A 22,944-nucleotide genomic window follows, 5' to 3' on the forward strand; every position below is an offset into this window, starting at 1 on the left:
GATTTCCACCAACCACCTAATGCTGCTCTTCCGTTTTTTCAGTTACAGCCCAGCTGACCAGCATTCCTTCCTAAAAGGAAGCCCCTGACCATGGATGGAGTGGGTCTGGCCAGTCTATGGAGGATGCACAGTGAGGATTTTTATATCTGCCTTTTGACACTAGAGGGCCAAAATCTGCACCCAGACCCACTCAGACCATGGGAACACTGCCATTTTTGCACATGTGACCTGTGCAGGGGCAGGAAGCTGAATTGCATGTGTGCATGTTTCTCCTTTCATAAATGCTTACGACTCCTATCACTTGTTAAATACATATATTTAGTGATAGTGGCCACCCCACTCAGCATAACTTCCTATTCTCATTGCCTTCCTTTCTTTTTTATTTTTATTTTTATTAAACCATAGCTGTGTACATTAGTACGATCGTGGGGCACCATACACTTGGTTCATAGATCGTTTGACACATTTTCATCACATTAGTTAACACAGCTTTTGTAGCATTGTCTTAGTTATTTTGCTAAGACCTTTAAAAGTACATGCTCTGAGCTTCTGCCCAAGGCTGTGGTTTCCCAGACTGTCAGAAAGGTCACCCTGCAGGCTGCAACCCTTTAGGAGAAATGAAGCTCTCCTCTGCAAATTTATAAACCTCATCATTCTTTAATTGATACAACTAAATAAATAGAAGGAAGGAGTGGTCTTGAAAGATTTTGCGAAGGCTTAAGATAATAATCCTGAGGAAAATCCTGGGAGGAAGAAGAAGTGGTTACTTACAGGGTAAAGAGCACTGGCACAGAACAGCGAGCATGCTGCTTGACGATCAAGTGTATTTCTGACTACAGAGATGCTCTCAAGACCCAGAGTGGCTCTGCCCTCTGTCTTCAGTATCCACAGATGCCCGTCTCTGCCCCCTACTCTTTCTTCATGAGTATCTAGGACCCCACAGCACCCCCTTCCCACCTCACCTCTTCATCTGTCAAACCTTGGATTGATCACATCCCATTCACCCTGTAACCAAAGTAACTACAACCTTTCTCCCAGAAGCTTCTTCATCAGCACCTTTGTTTCCTATTGTAGAATCAAAGACTTTACCTCTAATAAAGAGAACTCAGGTAAACAGAGGATCATTCCTTAAACATGTAATTGACCTCTTCTGAGCTGACAGTGGTGGCTCATGCCTATAATCCCAACACTTTGGGATGCCAGGAATTTTAGACTAGCCAGGGAAACACAGTGGGACCAAATCCTATAAACAAAATTTAAAAATTGGGCCTGGTGACTCACCTGTGGTTCCACTTGCTCAGGAGGCAAAGGTGGCAGGATCCCCTGAACCCAGGTACTGGAGGCTACAGTGAGTTATGATCACACCACTGCACCTCAGCATAGGCAGTGAAGCCAGACCCTTATTCTAAAAAATAATAATAATAATAACCATTACTGTATGTGTATGTGCAGACACACACAAGTTCTGACAATTAAGTTTGTGTACTTCCCACCGTGCACTTCACGCACTTACGTTGGCAACACTGTACAAACAACTCAGGAAGGTTTCATCACCTTGATATATCAGGGTCTCACAGCTATGTTCTTGTCAATATGTGACATGTCTTGAGGAGTGGCATTAATTATTGTTGTACTTTTTGGTATGACTTCATGAGAATGTTGGAACTTGAATTAAGAGCCATGAACAAGCATTAAATTTCTTCTTAAACTTGGCAAGTGTGAAAGTGAAATCAGGGACATGTTAGCCCAAGTTTATGGGGATAATGCCATGAAGAAAACAGCAGTGTACAACTGGATTGAATATTTTTCTATAGGGAAAGACAGTGTCACTGCTGAAGAAAAGTCAGGGTGGTCCATAATGAGCAGAACTGATGAAAACATTGCAAAAATTTGTTAAACTTCACATCAAAAATCATTGGCTGACTGTGAGAAGCATAACAGACCAAGTGAATATCAATAAAGAAACAGGAAAATCTTAACTGACTATCCTGGCATAAGAAAGCTGTGGTTCTTGCATCATGACAATGCTTCAGCTCACGTGGCACGGTCTGTGACAGAGTTTATAACCAGTAAACAAATAACTATATTAGAACCTTCCCTATTCACCTGATCTGGTCATCAGTGACTTTTTTCTTTACCCAAAGAGAAACATTAAAAGGAAGACATTTAGATGCCATTCAGGACATCAAGGGCAATACAATAACTCTAATAGCTATTCCAGAATAAAAAGAGTTCCAAAATTGCTTTGAAGTGTGGAGTAGGTGATTCCATCAGTGCATAGCTTCCAGAGGGGAGGGTTTTGAAGCTGACTATAGTAATATTCAATAATAAGGTATGTAGCCCCTTTTCTAGGATCAGTTGTGAACTTAATTTTCAGACCTCATACACATTTACCTTTTGAGCAAGCCTGATATTTGGCAGAGAACTGGGCTAATGATGCAACTGTGGAGAGGGCTACTGGCATGTGTTCTTCTGCTCAAAATCTTCACAGGCAGTGTTGCAGTCTTTCCTCTGCTTGAGGGTTAGCACATGGTCCCAGAACCAGGGCCAGGAGGTTACACTGAGAGTCCCTGAACTTTACAGAGAGACGTCTGTGAGCAGTCATTCTTGCTAATGTCCACATTCGCATCCTCCTGCATTCCAGATCATAGGAATCCTGAATTAGATCTCTTCAAATTCTAAAAGACTAAATCCTAACTCAAACAAGCTTAAGCAAAAGAGCAGTGTATTTGGGCCTTTTCTAGGAAGCCCAAGGTATGAATAGACATGGGGCTCATACTCCACCCTGAGAAGACTATCTCTCTCCACTTCCTTGGCTCTGCTAATTTCATTCTCAGGAAATCTCCAGGCTCACTTGATCCTCTCCGTTTAAACTCAAATGGGAAATTTCCTTTCTCATTCCTCATCCACCTAATCCCTGCAAATGCCTCTGAATGTCCCTACCCAAGTCACATACCAACCTGGGCCCTCTTACTGGTTCTCTGACCAACAGAGGACCCATGTCCACCCTTGTGCAGTGGTGTTTTGGCAACCTTGGTTGGCAGCCCCACACACCACACAGGGTGGGGTGGGGGTGGTACTCAAGAGGGTCTTAGAGAATAAAGCATGGCAGATGTCCCCTGCTCCAGTGCTACTGCACGTGAGGCCCAGGGACCAGGAGCCTCAGCATCACTCAGGAGCTACTTAGAAACGCACGCTCACAGACCTCCTGATTCAGAATCCCTGGGACTGGAGCTGAGAACCTATATTTTACCAAGACTGCCAGTGGTTCTGATGCATGCTAAAGTCTGTGTACACCTTTCCCCACCAGTCAGATGTCACAAGGTGAAGAGTAGGAGTTTTCCAATGAGAAGTCACACCTGGAAACAAACATAAGGAGTCTCAAGATTCTTGCAGCCTTTATGAAGGCTTTTCCATACTCTGGTGATCGCTCAAGGGACCCTACTCTGTGTCAGGCCCTGAGCTAGATTCTGCAGATCTAGAGACAGATGTGGAGCTCCCTTAGTCATCGAGAACAAGGGAGTTTCAGTCTAGAATGGGCTTCCTACATGCATTACCATATTCTGTTGATGAGACTGTGAATGGATACAAGGCTTCCAGGAGAGAATCAGAAAATATCTACCAGGAATCATGAAAATATGTGTTCTGTAACAAGTCCATTTCTAGAAAACAATCCCATAGGAAGTAAACAGTGATGTAGATGAAAGTTCATGTCCAAAACTTGGTATCATTACTCATCATGGAAAAGAATGACAGCAATCAAAATAGCCGATAATATGAGAAAGGCTAAATAAACTATGATTAATTTACGAAAAATCATGTTCTGGCTGTTTTTTTATTATCTGGGGAAAATGTTACCACATAATATAAAGTTTTATGGACATATGATACAGGTTCTGTCTCAGTTTCCACCTCCCAGAACTCTTTGCATTAGTTACTCACTGCTGTGTAGGGAATTACCCACAGACTTTGCTGCTTAGAACACCACCGCTGATTATGTCACTGCTGCTGTGTCAGGAATTCAGTCATCTCAAGACTCAATGAGGGCAGGATCAGCTTCCAGGCTTTTGCTGTCTCTGTGGCTATAGGCCAGAGGCCAATTTCAGTTCCTCATCACGTGGGCCTCTCCCCTGAGCTCAGGTTCACACCATGACAGTTTGTGTCATCAGAGCAAGCAAAGGGCAAGGACGAGTGTGGGTAAGATGGGAGACACGATCTTTTAGAGCCTGAATTTGGAAGGGACATCTCATAACTTCTGCCAAATTCTATTCACTAGAAGCACCTGCTAGTGGCTGTCCACCCTGGGAAAGTCCTTGTAGGCAGTGTCACAGGTCCTTCCTGGGACGAAGGGTGAGCCCACTGGCCTCTGGAGCCACATTAGCAGATTATACTTGGGATCCACATGAGCTTGCAGAGACCCCTAGATCCAGCCCACATGAAAGAAATGGAGATTCTAGAAGGATGTGAATACCAGTAGGAGGGATCATGGGAGCCACTCCGAACAGCTGCTTCACATCAGTGGTCAGCCGGAGGCCAGCAGGGGAAGCTCACCCAATTTCGCCCACACCTTCAACCATGCTTACAAAACAAAGCAGACTCTAAATTGGTTTTCATGGAACCCAAGGCCAGTGAGCATGGGGTAGCAGCAGATACAAACAGTGAAGAAAGAAGGAAACATTTAGGAAGGGAGTCTCGTGTAAACACAGACCAGAGATCACAAATACTGGGCACAGACTAAGCAGCTGCAAGAAATGCAGGTCCCTGATTTGAGGTTAAAACTCCCAAGAACTGGCCAGGCACATGGCTCACACCTCCAGGCCCAACACTTTGGGAAACTGAGGCAAGAGGATTGTTTGAGGCCAGTTCTTCCAGACCAGCCTAGAAACATAGTGAGATCCTGTCTCTACAAAAATTTAACCATTAGCCAAGAGTAATAGTGTATGCCTGTAGTCCCAGCCACTGGGGAAGCAGAGGGAGGAGGATGGTTCTAACCCAATATTAGGAGGCTGCAGTGAGCTACGATAGTGCCACTGCACTGCAGCCTGGGCAACCAAGAGGACCTTGTTTCTGAACAACAAAAAGTCACTAGAAGCAGGGGCTCAGGGCCAGATGACTTTTTCATAGAATACCACAAGAAAGAAAGCAGACACTCAGCTTTGCTACTCAGGTGCTACTCAGAGGCTCTGTGGTGCCCACCAGAGCTCCTTTTCAGTTAGGGACCCCCCCTTGCTCCACCATCGCACACTGCCCACAGGGTGTTTTGCCACTGATGGTACACAGTGGCCCCTCCTCTAGAGAGTTGTCCTCAAGCATTACAAGCCAACTCTCCCAGAATGTCGCATGCACACCCCCACCCAGAGGTGGCTCCTGCTGGGCAGGGGAAAGCACCGTAGTGTGAGTCTAAACCAACCAGACCTCCATCCTTGTTCATCTCCTTGCCCTCAGCTGTCATGCTAACTCCAGAAATCACACACATCCAAATCCATCTCAAGCCCCAGGAAAACTGAAGTAAGACAGTGAAAAAAGAAGACACCAGGTGCTGTGGAAATGGCTGGTCCTTCAGGACGGAGACCTAGTTCTGGAACACTTGCTCACTAGGATTGATAAAGGCACAGCACCAGGGGTCAGTGCGGGGCAAGGCACAGAGTGGTCCCTAAGGAATTCTTGTTACTGATCAGTGAATTGGCATTATAATCTTGGGTAGGAAAAGAGGGAAGAAAGCTGATCAAGAATGGTGCCACCTTTCTTCTTAGCAGTCGCGAGATGGTAAATAAAAGGACTGATGGATTCCAGAGCATCCTTGGGTAGAACAGCCAGTGGCTGCCTAGAGCATCATGACAATATGGTCTGGTCCTCACTTTCAGAGCAGGAAAAGAACAAAAGGTGGAATCAACAGAATAGATGAGTGATATGTGACCTCAGTGCAGTGGGGAAGGCCCACATCTACATGATTTGAACCAGTCATGTCTGCCTGTAGATGTGAGAACTTTGCTGAAATCTGGGAGAACAGCTACTTCCTAGCCCTGGGCCTCAGGCAAATGTTTCTCTCCTCTGTGTTAGTGTGCTCTTTACTATAGTTGCCTGACAAATTCCTGCAAACTCGGTAGCTTAAAACAACGCCCAGGTGCTCTCTTACAGTTCTGGAGGCCAGAAGTCCTGAAGTCACAGATCACTCTAAAGTCAAGTCACTGACAGGCAGGGCTGCCTGGAAGCTTGACATAGAATTTCCTTCCTTACTGTTTTCAGGCCCCAGCACCTGCTGTATTTCTGGCTCCTGGCCTCTTCCTGCATCTTCACAGTGCAGCACTCCCATCTCTGCTCACATTGCCTTCTCTTCTGTGCCTCCCTCTCAGAAGGACACGTGTGATTTCACCCATAGACAATCCAGTAAATCCAGGCTGTTTGCCACAAGATCCTTATTCACATCTCCAAAGTCCATTTTGCTGCAGGAAGTATCACTTACATACTCAGGGATGAGGGGGCCTGCCGTGCTCACTTTACTCCTGGTGGGCAGCGAGAATCTGCCCGTCTCCTCAGAGTTGTTGTAATGATTATCACTCTCAAACATAGGCTCCTCTGCCTCCTCATGGGATGAAACTTTGTTCAAATCCTAGCCCCACCATTGCATAGTTAAAAACGTAGCCTTGCCCGGACAGGCTCTGGCCTCTGTCCTTGGCATCCACTTGAGCTCCATAAACAGCAGCCTTGGATCTGAGTCCAGGGAGAAATCTGTTCTGGCCAACAAGCAATAACCCCAAAAGTACAAATTTCTTTGACAAAGTTAAGTGGTCTAATGTCCAGTGTCCAGTATCCAGCAAGTGCTCAATGCATACTTGTTGAAATAGCATGACCTGGAAGTCATTTTTAGTCACTCAAACTCGGGAGAGGAGTGGTTCCTGCAGGGCACCCACCTTGAAACCAAAAGACATTAATTAATTAAACAGACCTGTGACCCAAGCAAAGTCTAAAAGTATGAGTGGAAGTGCATTTTCTATCATCTATGGTTTAGAAAGTGGCCACAGTGAGACATGGAAAGAAGACTGTACTCAGGATAAAAACCTAGGACTTAACCCAGGGCCTTAACCAAGGGGAAGTGCCCATCCCTCAGGAGCACAGAGTGCAGAGGCGAGTGCCTTGATGTGACAGAAAGGCACAAGCCCAAGTTGGGCAGAGTTGAAACCCTGAACCCTGCTGAGGCCTCATGGCCACAGTAGAGTGAGCAGAAGCACGGCCTGGACTTCACCTACCCCTCTCCCCAACCATGGGACAGCCATTGAGCCTGTATTGTGACTCCCGGGCATTTGTCCCCTCTCTGCCTTTTCTTCCATGGTGTGGGGGGTGGGCAAGTTCTTAGTCATCCCATTCCCGTTTCTTACAAATCAGTACAAATAAATGTCAATACAGAAAGCTGAGTCCTGGGTATTTTGCTGTTTTGGGTCCTACCTGCTCAGCTGGGGCTGTGCACACCCTGTTGTAGGCTGCAGGAGGAGCTGAGTAGTTGGAGTTAATAAGAAACACTCAGTGGAAAGGGGCCTGGAGGGAACTACCAAGGTCACCCCAACAGCCACACAGGAGTCTCTGGGCCGTGTGCAAAGCCCAGTGCACACACTCGTGGGTAACCTTTTCACCCTGATGTCACCTGGGTAACATCTTCACAAGGAACGATGGGGACTTGAGATCTTGCTGGCCTGTGTTGATTATCCTAAGTAGTATAACAAAGTTGACTGAATCAGACTGTTTAGGGATTCAGATAGTGACATGGCTGTGGTCTCCAAAGTGCCCTAGGGGATCACTTGTCCTGCGGTTTTCTGACTAAATAGTGTAAGACTTGAAGTTTTCTCTGTGATCTTTCCTCCTTTTTATAAAAGTAGCACAAGTGGGTCCCTCTAAGAGGCCTGAGCCAGGCATGGGCCTTTGGTCCCACATAAAACCATTCTTCTGTGTTCAGTCCTTTCTTTGCAAAAACACATTTCCATATTCATAAGCTGTTTTACCTCTCTTTTTATTTCTTTCTTTAAATCCATACATTGAATCCATACATTTGAAACAACCTCTAATATAGATGGTATTATACATGTATTTCCTCAAAAGGGGCATGCTTCATGCCTTTTTCATAACACATCCTCCTCCTTGGTTCACCCCATATGCCAAACCACGTGTATCCATACTCCCAGACTTTCCATCGCCAGTAAGTTTAAAGTACAGTGAAAACTCTAAGAAAGGACATTCTCAATTCTCCTTTACAGAAATTGTTGTACTCATTTGCCACCTGTAAGAAACACTCGGACCCCACTTCATGTATAAATCACATGATGATTTATTACACCCGTGTAGGCAGATTGTTGCCCTAAAGGGCAAACAGCCCTGAAATGAGGAGTAGGCTGATTTTTATACCATTTTTGTGCTGTGTTGGCAGGCAACCTGGCAAGCTCAGAAGCAGAACGTGGCCAGTTAACCTAGGGACTGGATTACACAGTTGGTTCAGGGGGAGCTACAGCATGGCGGTTGGCACTGGGACAAACTTAGCTTGGGAAACTAAGCTTGAGTAAGCCTTCACCATTGTTTCATCTGTTGCTAGGGGATTTTGAGTACTCAGGGAAGTTCCTTATTCTATTCTGAAACCTGTTCCCAGATTTTGCCGGGAGGAGGGTGTTGAGATGTGCGGGGACTCAGGCTGAGACAGTTAGAGACCTTTAGGCATCCTTTTGCTGGGTATTACATTCCCCACTGGTATTTTGGGGAATCAAATCCTTGATTCAGCTCAGAATAGCCAGGGGACAAAGTTGGAGCAGGGACATCCACACATTCATTTCACTCTGTGAATGCGAGTGGGGGGGATCAAAGCCCCCCCATTGTTACCCATCTCAGTATTTCTTTAAGCATTTACGTGTATACAATCCCAACCCATTTTTTAACCAGAGCAGCCTCGATTTTAACTGAAGCTGCCAGTTAGCCATAGGAGGCAAACTAACACTCTCCTACATCCTGTGAAGGGAGGTCTAACTCCACCCTCAGAGTTTTCTCAGTCACACCACACCTACACACTCTCACACACTTTTTAACAGACCTGCCAGTGGTCTACTGTCCAAGGAGTTGATTTAGGGTCTTCATATCAGCTTGTTTCTGAAGGTGCTGATATTTTAGCACTGAGGTCTTAGGGACTGTGACTCTTCTTGGGTTTTCTACTTAGGCCTTAATAGTACTGTGATGGTGGGCTTTTTACTTTTTTATATTTTTTATATTAAAAAGTTTTTACTTTTCCATGTGACATTTCCCCACCTTTCCCCAAAGTGCAAAAGTCCAATTAAGACAAGTCCCTCAAGTAGTATCCTCAGGCTTCACTGTGTGTTGGCCAGCCAGCTCTATGTGGCCGGAGCAGGGCAGGTTGGCTGTCTCTGGATGTCATCCTTTAAGTCCAGGCAAGTGGGCCACTTGGCTTCTACTAGCAGCAAACTCAGCAGAGTATACAGATTAGGCACAGTAGGGTGCAGTGTTACAGTTATACCATTAACATTTGATACTATACAAATTCTCCAGTGTAGCTAACAGGTGATCTTAGTTGAGTCTTAAGGTCTCAGAGTAAATATCACTACTGTATATAATTCTATACTCTTTGGCCAGTCTCTTAGCCCCATTGAACAGAATAGTTTTGTAAAAACAATTATGTCTCATTTCATGAGTTGACATTACAGACAAGGCTGGCATTTAATACAGGTGGGTTACAGCCTTTTCTCTCTGAGCTATATTTTTTTCTCTCCAATTTTTCTCTTTACTAAAAACAAAATATAGCATAACTAACTTAGTTGCTAAAATAAACTGTACCTTCAGTATACTAGATTTAATTATTTGCATAGAGTGCAGTAAGTATAACTAATTATAAGTTATCTAGGCTCTTTTTTTAAATTTGGCTTTGCTGGAACCTTTTATAAGAAATCTCAGTTGGACTTGAAGCCTTTCACGAGCCCAGGTTTCATTTATGCCATTAGATACCTGCATGCATTGGGTAAATTTCTCTTCTCTTGTGGTCCCCAAGCATATTTGATTCCTGGACCCGTCAGCAAGTGACTTTCGTCACTTACTACAGATCAGGAAATGTTACTGATGGGTATCTGGCCAGTTCCTTTTTTCAAAGGGCTTTTTTATTGGCTTTATAATGTCAACTGTAATTCCTCAGTGCAGTTTGGACACTTCTGGAAATGCTATTCCAGACAAAGCAGTGGTAACTAGAGTCTTCATTATTTTATACAACAAAACAGATTCTTTTTGAACTTATGCAAATAACTGTATTTCCAGAAATTAAGAATACTTAATAGTGGCTTTTAAATTTTGGAGAAATCAAGGAGAGAGAAAAACTACATGTTGTTTCAAACTTTGCTTATAGGTACATACTTGAAAAGCTGTAAATAGCTCAAAAGTCAGAAAATTATTTTCTTGACTTCTAGAAAACAGAACATAGAAAGAATCAACAATATTTAAAATAAAAAGCCGTTACAAACTAGTCCAGGTCCACATAACTGATTTCTGCTCTGTTTGAAGTTAGGTTAGCAATACTCATAGACATGTTATTTTTCCAATGAAAATTAAAGGAAATACATAGTTAACTGGATTACACGAAAACTTCTTTATAAGTTTTGTTTAACATGCACAGACATTGTACAAATATTTTAGAATTTTTGACCTTTGTCTTGCCTTTAAAGAAGTTAGATGTTTAACTTAACCTTAACATTCCATATGAACACTATGGGAAGGTAGTTAAACTTTATTTTCCTAGGGGTGAGGAAGTTTTGAAATACACAGGGGGTTGTATTTTACCTTTTACTTCAGAGATGGAGTTAACAAAAGTAGGTTTATTGTCAGAGCCTGATCTTCCTCTGCATGTTCATTTCTCTATTGGTGGGCTGCTGTCACAGAGGACTACCATGGGACCTTCCTGCCACCGTGCTGGGGCCCCCTCTCCGTGTAATTAGTAGGGGAGGGCTCTTAGGGAATGGCATCAGTCAGGGTGCTGGGGAGTACTCTCATCAGGGAACCAGATGTTACAGGGAAACAGTGAATTAAAACAGACAAACATTTATGCTAACAATATAGAGGAAAAAACCTCTAATTGCTGACAAGAACTAGAACTCAGGTGTCTCAAGTTATAAAATGCTGAGTCCTAGGGAATCTTTTTAAAACTCTTTTATACTTTTTTCCTTTCTTTCTTTTTTTTTGTTTAATACAGGATTGTTTTAGGCTGAGACCAATCTTTTAAGAAACACTGAATAAATGCAATAAAATGACACGGTAGACAAGGGACTGACATGAATAATACCTAAAAGTTATTTTTTTAAAATAAACCAAAAAGTAAAAAACAAACACTTCAGCCTTTAAAATATATTGCTCCTGCTGTTTATAAAATGAGTCTTTTCTTCCATATCCACATTGAGATTCTAGCACATTGATTAAATAATTAAGATTTAAAAAAAAAATAAATAAAAGATCACATTTACTCTTACACTCTCATATTCTCAAAACTAGAACCAGAACACTTTCTCATATAGTTTTTAACAGGTCTATGGGTGACTTAACACTGCAGGGGTTGATTGGATGCCTGCTTTCATTTTAATGGTGTTTCTGGTGACAGGTGCAAACATACATTTCTGGGAGCCTCCAACTGGCCAGTAGGGTTGAGGCTTCTCATGCATCTAAAAACATTTGACAGGCTAATAGCCCAGCAACCTGAGGTCCTGGTCTCTTTGGCCTTCCCTCAGAGGCTCTACACAAATTATAACAATTGAATTCAACAATCAGTTACATATTTTTCTAAAAATTCATAAAAAACAAGCACAACAAAAATACCCTGAATAATTAAATTAATGTCTGCTGACACTAGTCAAAATTAGACTTTAAAGTGCCTTACCTCTGGAAGTGGACTCTCAGGTGAATATAGGAGTGATCCTCAATCAGTGTCCTGGGGGCTCCAGGTTCTCTAGCGACCCTGGGATGTTTCCAGATGGCACCTCCCATAACAGGGACCACAGCCTGTTCCCCTTCTTGAGGCCACCTTACCATCGGTAGAATGTGTGCCAACTAACTAGAGTAATGCCAAGTGGATGCTGTATTAAAAGGTAAAGAGGACTGTGTTTTGTTTTGTTTTTTCTTTGTCTTTTGTTCTAAATGAGTAATTGACCTTGGGTCTTTTGCTAAATGCTAGCACCTTATGTTAAGACTAATTGTTACATAGCAACCATAGTTTTTTAGCAGTCAATAGGAGGAACAGTTTTACTAAACTTTGTAGTCACTCTTTAATTGCCAGAAAGAGAAGGTTTAAAATGCAGGTGGGTTATTTACACTATAATGTCAATTTAAAATGAGCAAGTACAAAAGGGTCATATAAGAAAGATCTAACTCCCACCCAGAAAGCGATGTCAAGAGCAGTGGGAGACATAGAGGATGTAAGAGAAGGTAAACAGGCTAGTTGGCAGGGTGAGGCAGGGGGACAGAATCGGTCTTTCACCAGGGGCTGAGAAATTCTCAGCGGCCATCCCCAGGGTGAAAATTGGCTCTTGTGCTCTAGCCACAACCAGTGGCCATAGCCTGGGTTAAAACAAATTGTACATTGACATGTTGACAGGCAACAAGAAAACAGAGATATTGACACCTAAATTTGGAATTGACAAATCTTTGAAAGGAATTCTGACAAACCATTGGAAATGGCAAACACAAATTTGACAAACAACTCACACATACTAGCCAAACAAACCGAAGACCCACCCTCCGTGAGTCCTAAGAAGACGACGTGACAGACTAGGGAATCACCCTCTGTGAGCCTACAGAAGAGAAAAAAACAGACAAAACAAAAAACCTTCTGTGAGTCCTAACAGGAAGGGCTGACAGACTAACAGATCTACACTCTGTGAGTCCAAAGAAGAGAAACTAACAGACTGGGTACGGAAAAGACTGACAAGTTTCACACAATCTCACTGACATGGAAGAGGGTGTTTACCAAGAGATAGAAAGACAAAAACAAATACACAGTGAGGACTCACATCTGTGAGTCCCCCACGAGACCCAGAACTCACTCCTGTGAACCAGACACAAGACCCAGGACTCATGCCCGTGAGTCAGAAACAAGACTCAGGACTCACTGCCATGAGTCAGACACAAGACCTAGGACTCACTCCTGTGAGCCAGACACAAGACCCAGGACGGGGAGAGACATCTCACCCCCATCTGAAAACAGACCATGTAGTTGCGTCCAAATGGTTTAGTTTCCCCAAAAATACCTCTAGAGTTCCAAACAAACTTATAAAACTCACCTGGATGTTACTGATTAATCACCAATTTAAAAGTTTTGTAAAACTATGTCCTGGCTCCACACATCTGAGGACTCGGGGGTCAGAGGAATGTCTCTCTGAGGACTTCCCCTGCAGATGTTGGGCAGCAGTAGCCTAGGTGGGAAATCTGGCTGGGGCCTCCAGAAATGTTGTACTCATTTGCCACCTGTAAGAACGACTTGGACCCCAATTCAGGTATAAGTCAAATGGTGATTTATTACACCTGTGCAGGTGGGTCACTGCACCAAAGGGCAAACAGCCCTGAAATGAGGAGTAGGCTGATTTTGATACCATTTTTGTGCTGTGTTGGCAGGCAAGCTGGTGAGCACAGAGCAGAACGTGGCCAGTTAGCTCAGGGTTGGGGTTACAGAGTTGGCTCAGGAGGGGGCTATATCGTGGCAGTTGGCACCGGGAGAAACTTAGTTTGGGAAACTAACCTTGAGTAAGCTTTCACCATTATTTTATCTGTTGCTAAGAGTTTTTGAGAACTGAGGGAACATCCTTATTCTATTCTGAAACCTGTTACTGGATTTTGTCGTGGCTGGGGAGGTGGAGATGTGTGGGGACTCGGGCTGAGACAGTTAGGGGGCTTTAGAGGTCCTCTTGCTGGGTATTACAAGATAGGTACATGAATTAATATGGACTTGTAATAAAAAATTAGCCTAGGCCCAGGAGATATTAGCCTTCATAAAAATACATTTGCTAATAGAAATCAAGGATGAAGCTGAAAGCTTATGTATGACCCTTTGCTTTCTGTTTTTTCTGACACTTCGAAAATGAAGGTAGCGCTCATCAGTTCTGTCTTCCATTGAATTGTTTGAACCTAATATGCTGACTTAGGACAAATAAGGCCAATGAGTGAGTGCAAGATTTTGAAATTACAAAGGATCTACCTATCAAATAAACTGCTGTGGGAAATGCATAAACTGAAAATTATTTGGGGTTAGCTGTGGACTCAAGCTATGTGTATCTTCCTGTAATGCATGGTTGATAAATCCATATGTTCAACAAATATTTATTGAGCATATATTATATTCTTGAACTCAAGCATTTGGAATCCTAGGAACATAAAAGTGAATGAAATAGACATGGTCTTCCTAAGGCTTTCTGTATACTTTTAAACATGGGCATTCAGAATAATAATTACACAAACTTTTTGTTACAACTTATTAAGTGATATAAAAGTTGAAAAAATAATGTTTTGAGAATTTGGTGTCTTCATGCAATAGAAGATAAATCAGACTGGCTAGAGAGATAGTTAGGAGAAGGGCCACCTCTGTATTTTCCTCGAATAGCATACCATATGGCCCTCACTAGCAGGGTATAGAAAAATCTGAAGACATTGTATCAGTTTTATTTATATTTATCCAATTAATTAACCTGTGACCTAGGAAATTAGTCATTCACACTAAGAAGACCTACACAAGTAAACACACAAACATCTTTCTCAATGCATACAACTCAGATGACCTGGCTTCTCTCACCCAAACAATGATAGCATAAATAGTTCTACTTATCAAAGATCACACCAAGACAAATCCAGTGTTTTACCCCAACTTGCAGTCAGGAGACATAAAAATGAGCCATTTTTGCCCCCAACCCTTCCTAACCATTCCAGTTGCTCAGGAGGCAGTCTAGTGGGGAGTCCAATGCAAAGCTCCACTATACCATCTTGAACTGACATTTTGTCAGACATTGGGATATGGAAGCTCCTAAACCTCGCTGAGGACTATTATGTTTCCACCTTCCCTCCCCCTCTCACTTAGCAAAGCAATAATGTTCAAACCCAGCCAAGTCAGAATTAGTGCGGCTAGAAAACAAACACAGAGGCTTGCCCAGGAAAGTTCCAAGACACAAATGTCACAATATCCAGAGGACAGCTTTTTCAGTTAGGGAGGAGGACAGCTGGGAAGCACCAGAGAAAGAGTGAGCTGAACTCAACCAGAGAAGCTGTGGAATCCACACAGGCTTGTAACTTACCTTCCCCATCTCAGAGGTAAGAGACGGAGATTCTACCAGTTTAGGGATCGAGCACAGGGAAACAGGAATCAGGAGTCCATAAAAACAAGGTTGTTCAGCCTAATTCCACAAACAGAAAAAGATGGTGTAATTTGAGAGTCAGCTGTACTGGAAGAACCCTTCTCAGGCTTCCCTGGCTTCCCTCTGCCCAGGTCCCAGGGTCCATGCCCTCTACAACTACAGGTCATTGTTGTTCCCTGTTACAGCTGTCTCAAGGGCTGCTCATAATTGTCTGGGGTTGCAATTGCAATTGAGGCACAATTTGTGTAAACACAATCTTTGTAACAATTTCATTACATCCTCTGAGACAAGCAGAATTTGGTAGCTGAATAATAGTGCTTTCCCAACTACATAATAATGTGGGGTATAATGCGTCCTGCTGAGGCACCCATCAATGTCACAGCTATACAATGAGATGGCAGGGTTACCCAGGGTTCTTCGTGTGTGATTTGGAGGGGATGAGTGGGGGCCAGTGTGGAACCCTGCCACTTTAGGCCTTTTCCTTTATGACCATGGTCACCGGGATCTGGACGGCCCCCCTTGGTCTCCCCATGATCGAGGGACACTCCATGCCCAATAACCATGAATTACCCGTTTGGGACAGGGCCACTAGTGCTTCAGGGCTTTCCCCTCCTCACCTTTGGTCCTTCTGGGGCTGCTGTGACAGCTGGTGTGAAAAGTGTCCAGGTTTCCCACAAGGGTGGCAGGTCTTTCCACCATCCTAAGGGCACCTTGGAGTGCGTGTCTGGGGAGGACATTACAGCAAAAGCCACCCCCAATAATCTGGCCTTTTGGAACTCCCCTATGTTACGTAGCCTGGCTGTTGAGGACAGAGGACGACACTGACAGTATCTGGGACCTGTCTGGCGGCCTAAGGCCAACTTCTGGAGTTTCCTATGTTTTATCACAATCAGAGGTGTCAATCGTGGATCAATCACTATTTCTGCCTCGGCTGATCTGGCTCCATGTTGTCCAACTTCTGACAGCTTCAGTGATTCTTTCTCTACATATTGTTGGGATTTCGTCCTTTCCCTGAACCCCTCTGTTACTTTGGCAAAGTTGAGTGGTTTCACCTGAATAGCTTCCATGTCCTTATAAAACACACTAGCATTTGGCTGTGGAGATGGCATCCTCTTTGACACAGATGGAGATTCCACCCTGGATCCCCTTGAACTGTTTTATTCCCAGGCAGGAGCTTTGACTAGGGCACGGAATTAGTCTCCTTAGAGCTGACCAGCTGTCCAAATCCTGTTTCTCTCATCTACAAACATCAATGTGAGAGTAAGACACACTCATCCTTTCAGGTCAAATCAAAAACAATAGCCAGGTATTCACATTCCTCTGTGAATTTCCCAGGGTCAGCAGATAAACTCCCTAACTTTCATTACACACCTCTAGATGATCCATTGAAAATAGAACACGAACCATCACAGGATGTCCTGTGGGTCCTGATACCTCCTGCAAATGAAACATAGAAGGAAAGCTAAGAACATCCAGAAAGGAAGCTAAAGAGAAGGGGTGGGATCCTATGCTGGTGGGGCTGAGCCTCGCCCGGGGCTGCAGCAGCAGCCACAGTTCTGATCACTGCCTCAAAGTCTTAGGCCTGTTCAAAGGCAAAGAGGCACTCGGATATCTCCCTGCTCCCTTAAGCCAACACTTTCCGGACAAGATTCACTATATTGGGTTTCATCCCTAAGGACCCACCAGCAGAAAGTTTCAGGACCCATGTTGTCCAGAAGCTTTCCTCTTCCATTTACTCCAAGGAGTTTTATACTGTTAACTCTTGACATTTAAGTCTTGAATTCACTGGGAGTTAATTTTCTGTATGATTTTAAAGAGCACCTGTTTCTCTGTCAAGTGGAAAAGGTTTTTTCACCCATATAAGGAAAGGAAAACCCCACCCTGTTATCCCCAGCCCTGATTGGTCCATTTCCCCCTGCCTCTGACCTCATAGAGAGCCATTGAGGCTGACACCTATATAAGGCCGTGTCTGGGCCTGGGTCTTTGGTCGTTACAGCCCAGGAAGCTCTTTTGGTGACCTGCGGACTTGACCTCAGATAGCGTGTTTCCTTGATCGTAGTTCTTGCAGTTATCCCAGTGAGTAGTTTAGCATAGCGTAGATAGAATTCTTAGCATAGTGTTCTTTGTTTTGTTAGCATAAGTTCACCTATTATTTTTATCCTAGTTAGCTTTCATCAGTAGTGTTAGCCTATTTAGTGCCCCAGTTAGTATAGTTTGTTATCTTTTTTAGCATAGTGAGCATTAGTTGTTGTTGTTTTTGTTGATTACTTAGTAAGTGTAGCTTATCTAGCATAGCGCTAGAGTAGTCAGGCTCCCCATGGCGCCTGGGGTGGCCTCCGTGTCTCTGGACAAGGAGGTCCTCCAGGACTACGAGTTCTTGAAGACCCTTGGCCGGGGCAGCTTCGGTGAGGTGAAGCTGGCTCGGCACCTTCCAACCGGGACCAAGGTGGCGGTGAAGATCATCAGCAAACACCGTGCTTGTGCGTCTTCGGAGCCTGAGATCATGAAGTGCTTGGACCATCCCAACATCATTAAGCTACTGGAGGTCATAGAGGGTAAGGATCAGGTGTACCTTATCATGGAACATGCAGGTGGTGGTGACCTGGCTGACAGAATAGACACATCTGGCCAGATGGAGGAGGGGGAGGCCCGAGCCATATTCTTGCAGATACTGAAAGCCGTGGAGTACCTACACGAAGAGGGCATCTTGCACAGGGATCTGAAGCTTGACAATATTTTGTTAGATTCTCAAAACAATGTCAAACTAGCTGACTTTGGTTTGGCCATTACCTTCACCGAAGTTGAGACGTTCACAGCCTTTTGTGGTACAGCCCGGTATTTGGCCCCAGAAGTTTTCCTGAGGCAGAACTACAAGGGACCAGAGGCAGAAATCTGGAGCCTTGGCGTCATCCTCTATACGTTGGCCACCGGGACCGCCCCATTCTTCGGAAGGGATTCGGAGGAACTGAAAAGGTCAGTCTTAAGTACCACCTATACGACACCTGCTTTCACCACCCCCGAATTAAAATCGTTTCTCCAAAAGATCCTAAACCCTGACCCCAGCAAAAGGCCCAGCCTCCGTCAGATGATGGAAGACCCCTGGATCCAGGCTGGGCAAGACAGCCAGAGGCCACGCACGGCAGTGGCAGACATGCCACCAGAGACCGCCACTCCGCCAATTCCCGGTGACACTTGTGCCCCCCAGCCTGGTCCGGCGTCCTCTCCCTCCCCTTGCACCAGCCGCCTTAGGGGAGGCCCAGAGGGAGATGCAGGAGCTCAGGCCCGTCCCGGACAAGAGCACTCCCTCCCGGCGGCTGGGCAGGTAGTGGTAGTGGAAGAGGACAGCACTGAAGCGGTCCAGGGCCGGCGGGGGTGCGTGAGGAGGATTGCCAGTTTCTTTTGTAAGATGTTCTGCCTCCCGCTGGCCCAGAAGATCCGCCGCCGCAACAAAGTGGTGCCTGTGACCAACCTGGAGACCTGAGGCCCAGACCAGCCAGGGTGGGGCGGCCAAGCTTCCTCCTTTCATGTCTTACAGTTTTAGCAGATTTTCAATAAACTGACATCGACATTGTATCTTTCTCTGTGTGTACATGGGTGGGGCGCAAGGTGAAGTTCAGGTGCGTGTGGAATGGAGACATAAAGCTAACACCCCCAGCGCTGCAGGCAGATGCAGCTTGCTCTCAGAGATGTGTCGCCTCTGAAGAGCTGACCTCATTGATTGTGACATGAATGGTACGCGGCATAGGCAGGGATTGGGGGTGGGTGGTCATAGGGAACCAAGTTTCAGAAGTCCTGACATCCAAATGGGAAGGGGCCTCGAAGGAGCTGCCAAGGTCACAGCAACGCCAGAGTCTCTGGGCTGTGTGCAGGCCCGAGACGCACACTCCGTGTGTGGCCTCCCCACACTGATGTCACTTGGTTAAGCTTTTCAGAAGGAACAGCGGAGACTTAGGTTCCGGTGGCCTGTGTTGACAGCCCGCGTTGCACAACAGGGTGACCAGGTTAAGGACAATGTAGGGCACATTTCCAAATGCCTGAGAGCCCACCTTAAATGTCTCCTTGGAGGGCAAGAAGGCCCTGAGCTTATGGGATCCTGAAACACGGTGTGGGAGGTCAGGCAGGCAAGGAGTCCCAGATGGGTGAGGGCCCAGACAAGCAGCCTGAGGCCTGCGGAGGCCCCCTAGCCACAGTGGACTGAGCGGAAGCACGGCCTAGACTCCCCCTACCCACAGCCACCTGGGACAACCATTGAGCCTGGACCGTGACTCCTGGGCACTTGTCCCCTCACTGCCCTTCCCTGCCTTTTCTTCCATGGTTGTGGGGGGCAGGGCGAGAGGGTTCTTAGACATCCCACTCCTGTTTCTTCCAAATCTGTACAGATAAATCTCAATCCGGAAAGCCGAGTCCTGGGTATTTTGCTGTTTTGGGTCCTCCCTGCCCAGCTGGGGCTGTGTACACCCTGGTGTAGGCTGCAGGAGGAGCTTAGTACTTGGAGTTAGTGAGAAACACTTAGTGGAAAGGGGCCTGGAGGGAACTACCATGGTCACCCCAACAGCCACACAGGAGTCTCTGAGCCGTTTGCAGGGCAGTGATGCACACACCCGTGGATGGCCTCCCCACCCTGATGTCACCTGGTTAACATCTTCGCGAGGAACCATGGGGTCTTGAGGTCCTGCTGGCCAAAGTGCCCAAAGGTCCCCCAAGGGGGACCACTTGTCCTGCTGTGTTCTGACTAAATAGTGTAATACTTGAACTTTTCTCTGCCATCTTTCCTCCTTTTTATAACAGCAGCACAAGTGGGTCCCTCTAAGAGGCCTGAGCCAGGCTTGGGCCTTGGTGCCACACAAGACCATTCCTCTGTGTTCATTCCTTTCTTTGCAAAAACACATTTCCACACTCATGACCTGTTTTACCTCTCTTTGTAGTTTTTTTTTTTTTTTCTTCCAATGCACACATTGAATCATCTTTGAAAGAACCTCTAACTTAGATGGTAGTATACATATACTGCCTCACTAGGGGCACGTTTACTGCCTTTTCCATAACACTTCCTCCTTGGTTCACCCCATCTGCCAAACCACGTGCATCCAGACTCCCAGACTTTCCATCACCAGTCACTTTATATAGCGGTGAAAACCCTAAAAAAGGACAATCTCAATTCTCCTGTACAGAAATAGGTATGTGAATTAGCATGGACTTGTAATAAAATAGCTTAAAAAATTAGCCTAGGCCCGGAAGATATTAGCCTCCATAAAAATACATTTGCTGATAGAAATCAAGGATGCAGCTGGTAGCTTATGTGTGACCCTTTGCTTTCTGTTTTTTCCTGACACTTTGAAAAGGAAGGTAACGCTAATCACTTCTGTCTACCACTGAGTTCTTTGAACCTAATATGCTGACTAAGCACAAATAAGGCTAATGAGCGAGGGCAAGGTTTGGATATCACTCACAGAGGATCTACCTACCAAATCAACTGCTGGGGGAAATGCAGAAACTTGAAACTCTCTGGGGTTAGCTGTGGACTCAAGCTATGTGTACCTTCCTGTAACCCGTGGTTGATAAATCCATGTCTTCAACAAATATTTATTGAGCACTTATTATATGTTTGGATGCAGGAATGTGCAATCCTAGGAACATAGCAGCGAATGAAATGGACATGGTCTTCCTAAGGCATTCTGTTTACTCTTAAAGATGGGAGTTCAATGAATAATTTCACAAACTTTTTGTTACCACTTATTAAGTAATATAAAAGTTGAAAAGAGAATGGTTTCAGAATTGGGAGTCTTTGTGCAAGAGAAGATAATTCAGAGTGGCTAGAGAGATAGTGAAGAGAAGGGCCACCTCTGTATTTTCCTCGAATAGCATACCATATGGCCCTCACTAGCAGGGTATAGAAAACTCTGCATACACTGTCTCTGTATTATTTATATTTATCCAATTTATTCACCTGTGGCCTAAGAAATCAGGCATTCACACCAGGAAGACCTACACAATTAAACACACGAGCATCTTCGTCAATACATACAACTCAGATGACCTGGCTGCTCCCACCCGACCAATGATAGCAGAAATTGTCCTACTTGTCACAGATCACACCGAGACAAATCCAGTGTTTTAGCCCAACTTCCAAGCAGGAGACCTAGAAATGAGCCATTTCTTCCCAACCCTTCCTAGGCATTCTAGTTGTTCAGGAGGCAGTCTAGTGGGCAGTCCCCTGGGATGCCCCTCAACCCCACCTTGCACTGACATTTTGTCAGACATTGGGGTAGGGAAGCCCCGAAATCTGGCTGAGAACTACTATGTTTCCGTCTTCCCTTCCCCCTCTCAGTTAGCAAGGCACTAATGGTCAAACCCAGCCAAGTCAGAATTAGTCGGGCTGAAAAACAAACACAGAGGCTTGCCCAGGAAAGACCCAACACAGTGATACAAATGTTGCAATATCCAGAGGACAGATTTCTAGTTCGGGGGTAGGGCAGCTGGGAAGCACCAGACAAAGAGTGAGCCGAAGAACCAGAGAAGCTGTGGAATCCACAGAGGCTTGTAATTGACCTTCCCCTTGGTAGGGGTAGGGGAGGGAGGAGAGAGACAGAGGTTCTGCCAGTTTAGGCATGGAGCACAGGGAAACAGGAATCAGGATGCCATAAAGACAAGGCTGTTCAGCTTCCTTCAACAAACAGAAAAAGATGGCCTGGGTTGAGAGTGACCTGTACCGGAGGAACCCTCTCATCCTTCCCTGGCTTCCCTCTGCCCAGGTCCCAGGGTCCACGCCCTCTACACCTGCAGGTCTTTGTTGTTCCCTGTGACAGCTGTCTCAAGGACTGCTCCTAATGGTCTAGTGCTGTGATTGCAACTGAGGCCCAATTTGTCTAAAAAGATTCTTCGTAGCAATGACATTGGAACCTCTGAGACAAGCAGAAGTTGCTGGCTGACTAATAGTCCTTCCCAAGTACATAATAACTTGGGGTATAATACCTCCTGCTGAGGCACCCATCAATGCCACAGCTACGTAAGGGGATGACAGGGTTGCCCAGGGTTCTTCATGTGTGATTTGGAGGGGATGAGTGGGAGCCAGTGTGGAACCCTGCCACTTTAGGCCTGTTCATTTATGACCATGGCCACCAGGCTCGGGACACCCCCCCACCTTGGGCTCCCTGTTATCGGGGGACACTCCGTGCCCAATAACCAGGATGTCCCCATTTGGGACAGGGCCACCAGTGCTTCATGGCTTTTCCCTCCTCAACTTTGGTCCTTCTGGGGCTGGTGTGACACTCTCTAAAAGTGTCCCGGTTTCCCACAAGGGTGGCAGGTCTTTCCACCATCACCAGGGCACTGTGGGGTGAGTGTCTGGGGAGGGCATTGCTACAAAAGGCACCCCCAGTATTCTGGCCTTTTGGAACTCCCCTGTGTTACATATCCCGGTTGTTGGGGACAGAGGAGGCCACTGACAGTATCTGGGACATGTCTGGGGGCCTAAGGCCAACTTGGAGTTTCCTATGGGTTATCACAGTCAGAGGTGTCAATCGTGGATCAATCACTATTTCTGCCTCGGCTGATCTGGCTCCATGTTGTCCACCTTCTGACAGCTTCGGTG

The 22,944-nt window shown here is 45.4% G+C and overlaps 1 long non-coding RNA gene across 1 annotated transcript in view; it reads right to left on the bottom strand.

The window, feature by feature from the left end:
* Positions 1-22,944, bottom strand: part of LOC128592618 (uncharacterized) — a 120,964-nt gene that overhangs the window by 7,073 nt on the left and 90,947 nt on the right. Inside the window, exon 2 of the long non-coding RNA XR_008381948.1 lies at positions 11,900-11,937. This is a non-coding gene — a long non-coding RNA (uncharacterized LOC128592618). The remainder of the gene's footprint in view (positions 1-11,899; positions 11,938-22,944) is intronic.

This window comes from Nycticebus coucang, chromosome 8 (assembly GCF_027406575.1).
Source record: "Nycticebus coucang isolate mNycCou1 chromosome 8, mNycCou1.pri, whole genome shotgun sequence".
Taxonomy (NCBI): Eukaryota; Metazoa; Chordata; class Mammalia; order Primates; family Lorisidae; genus Nycticebus; species Nycticebus coucang.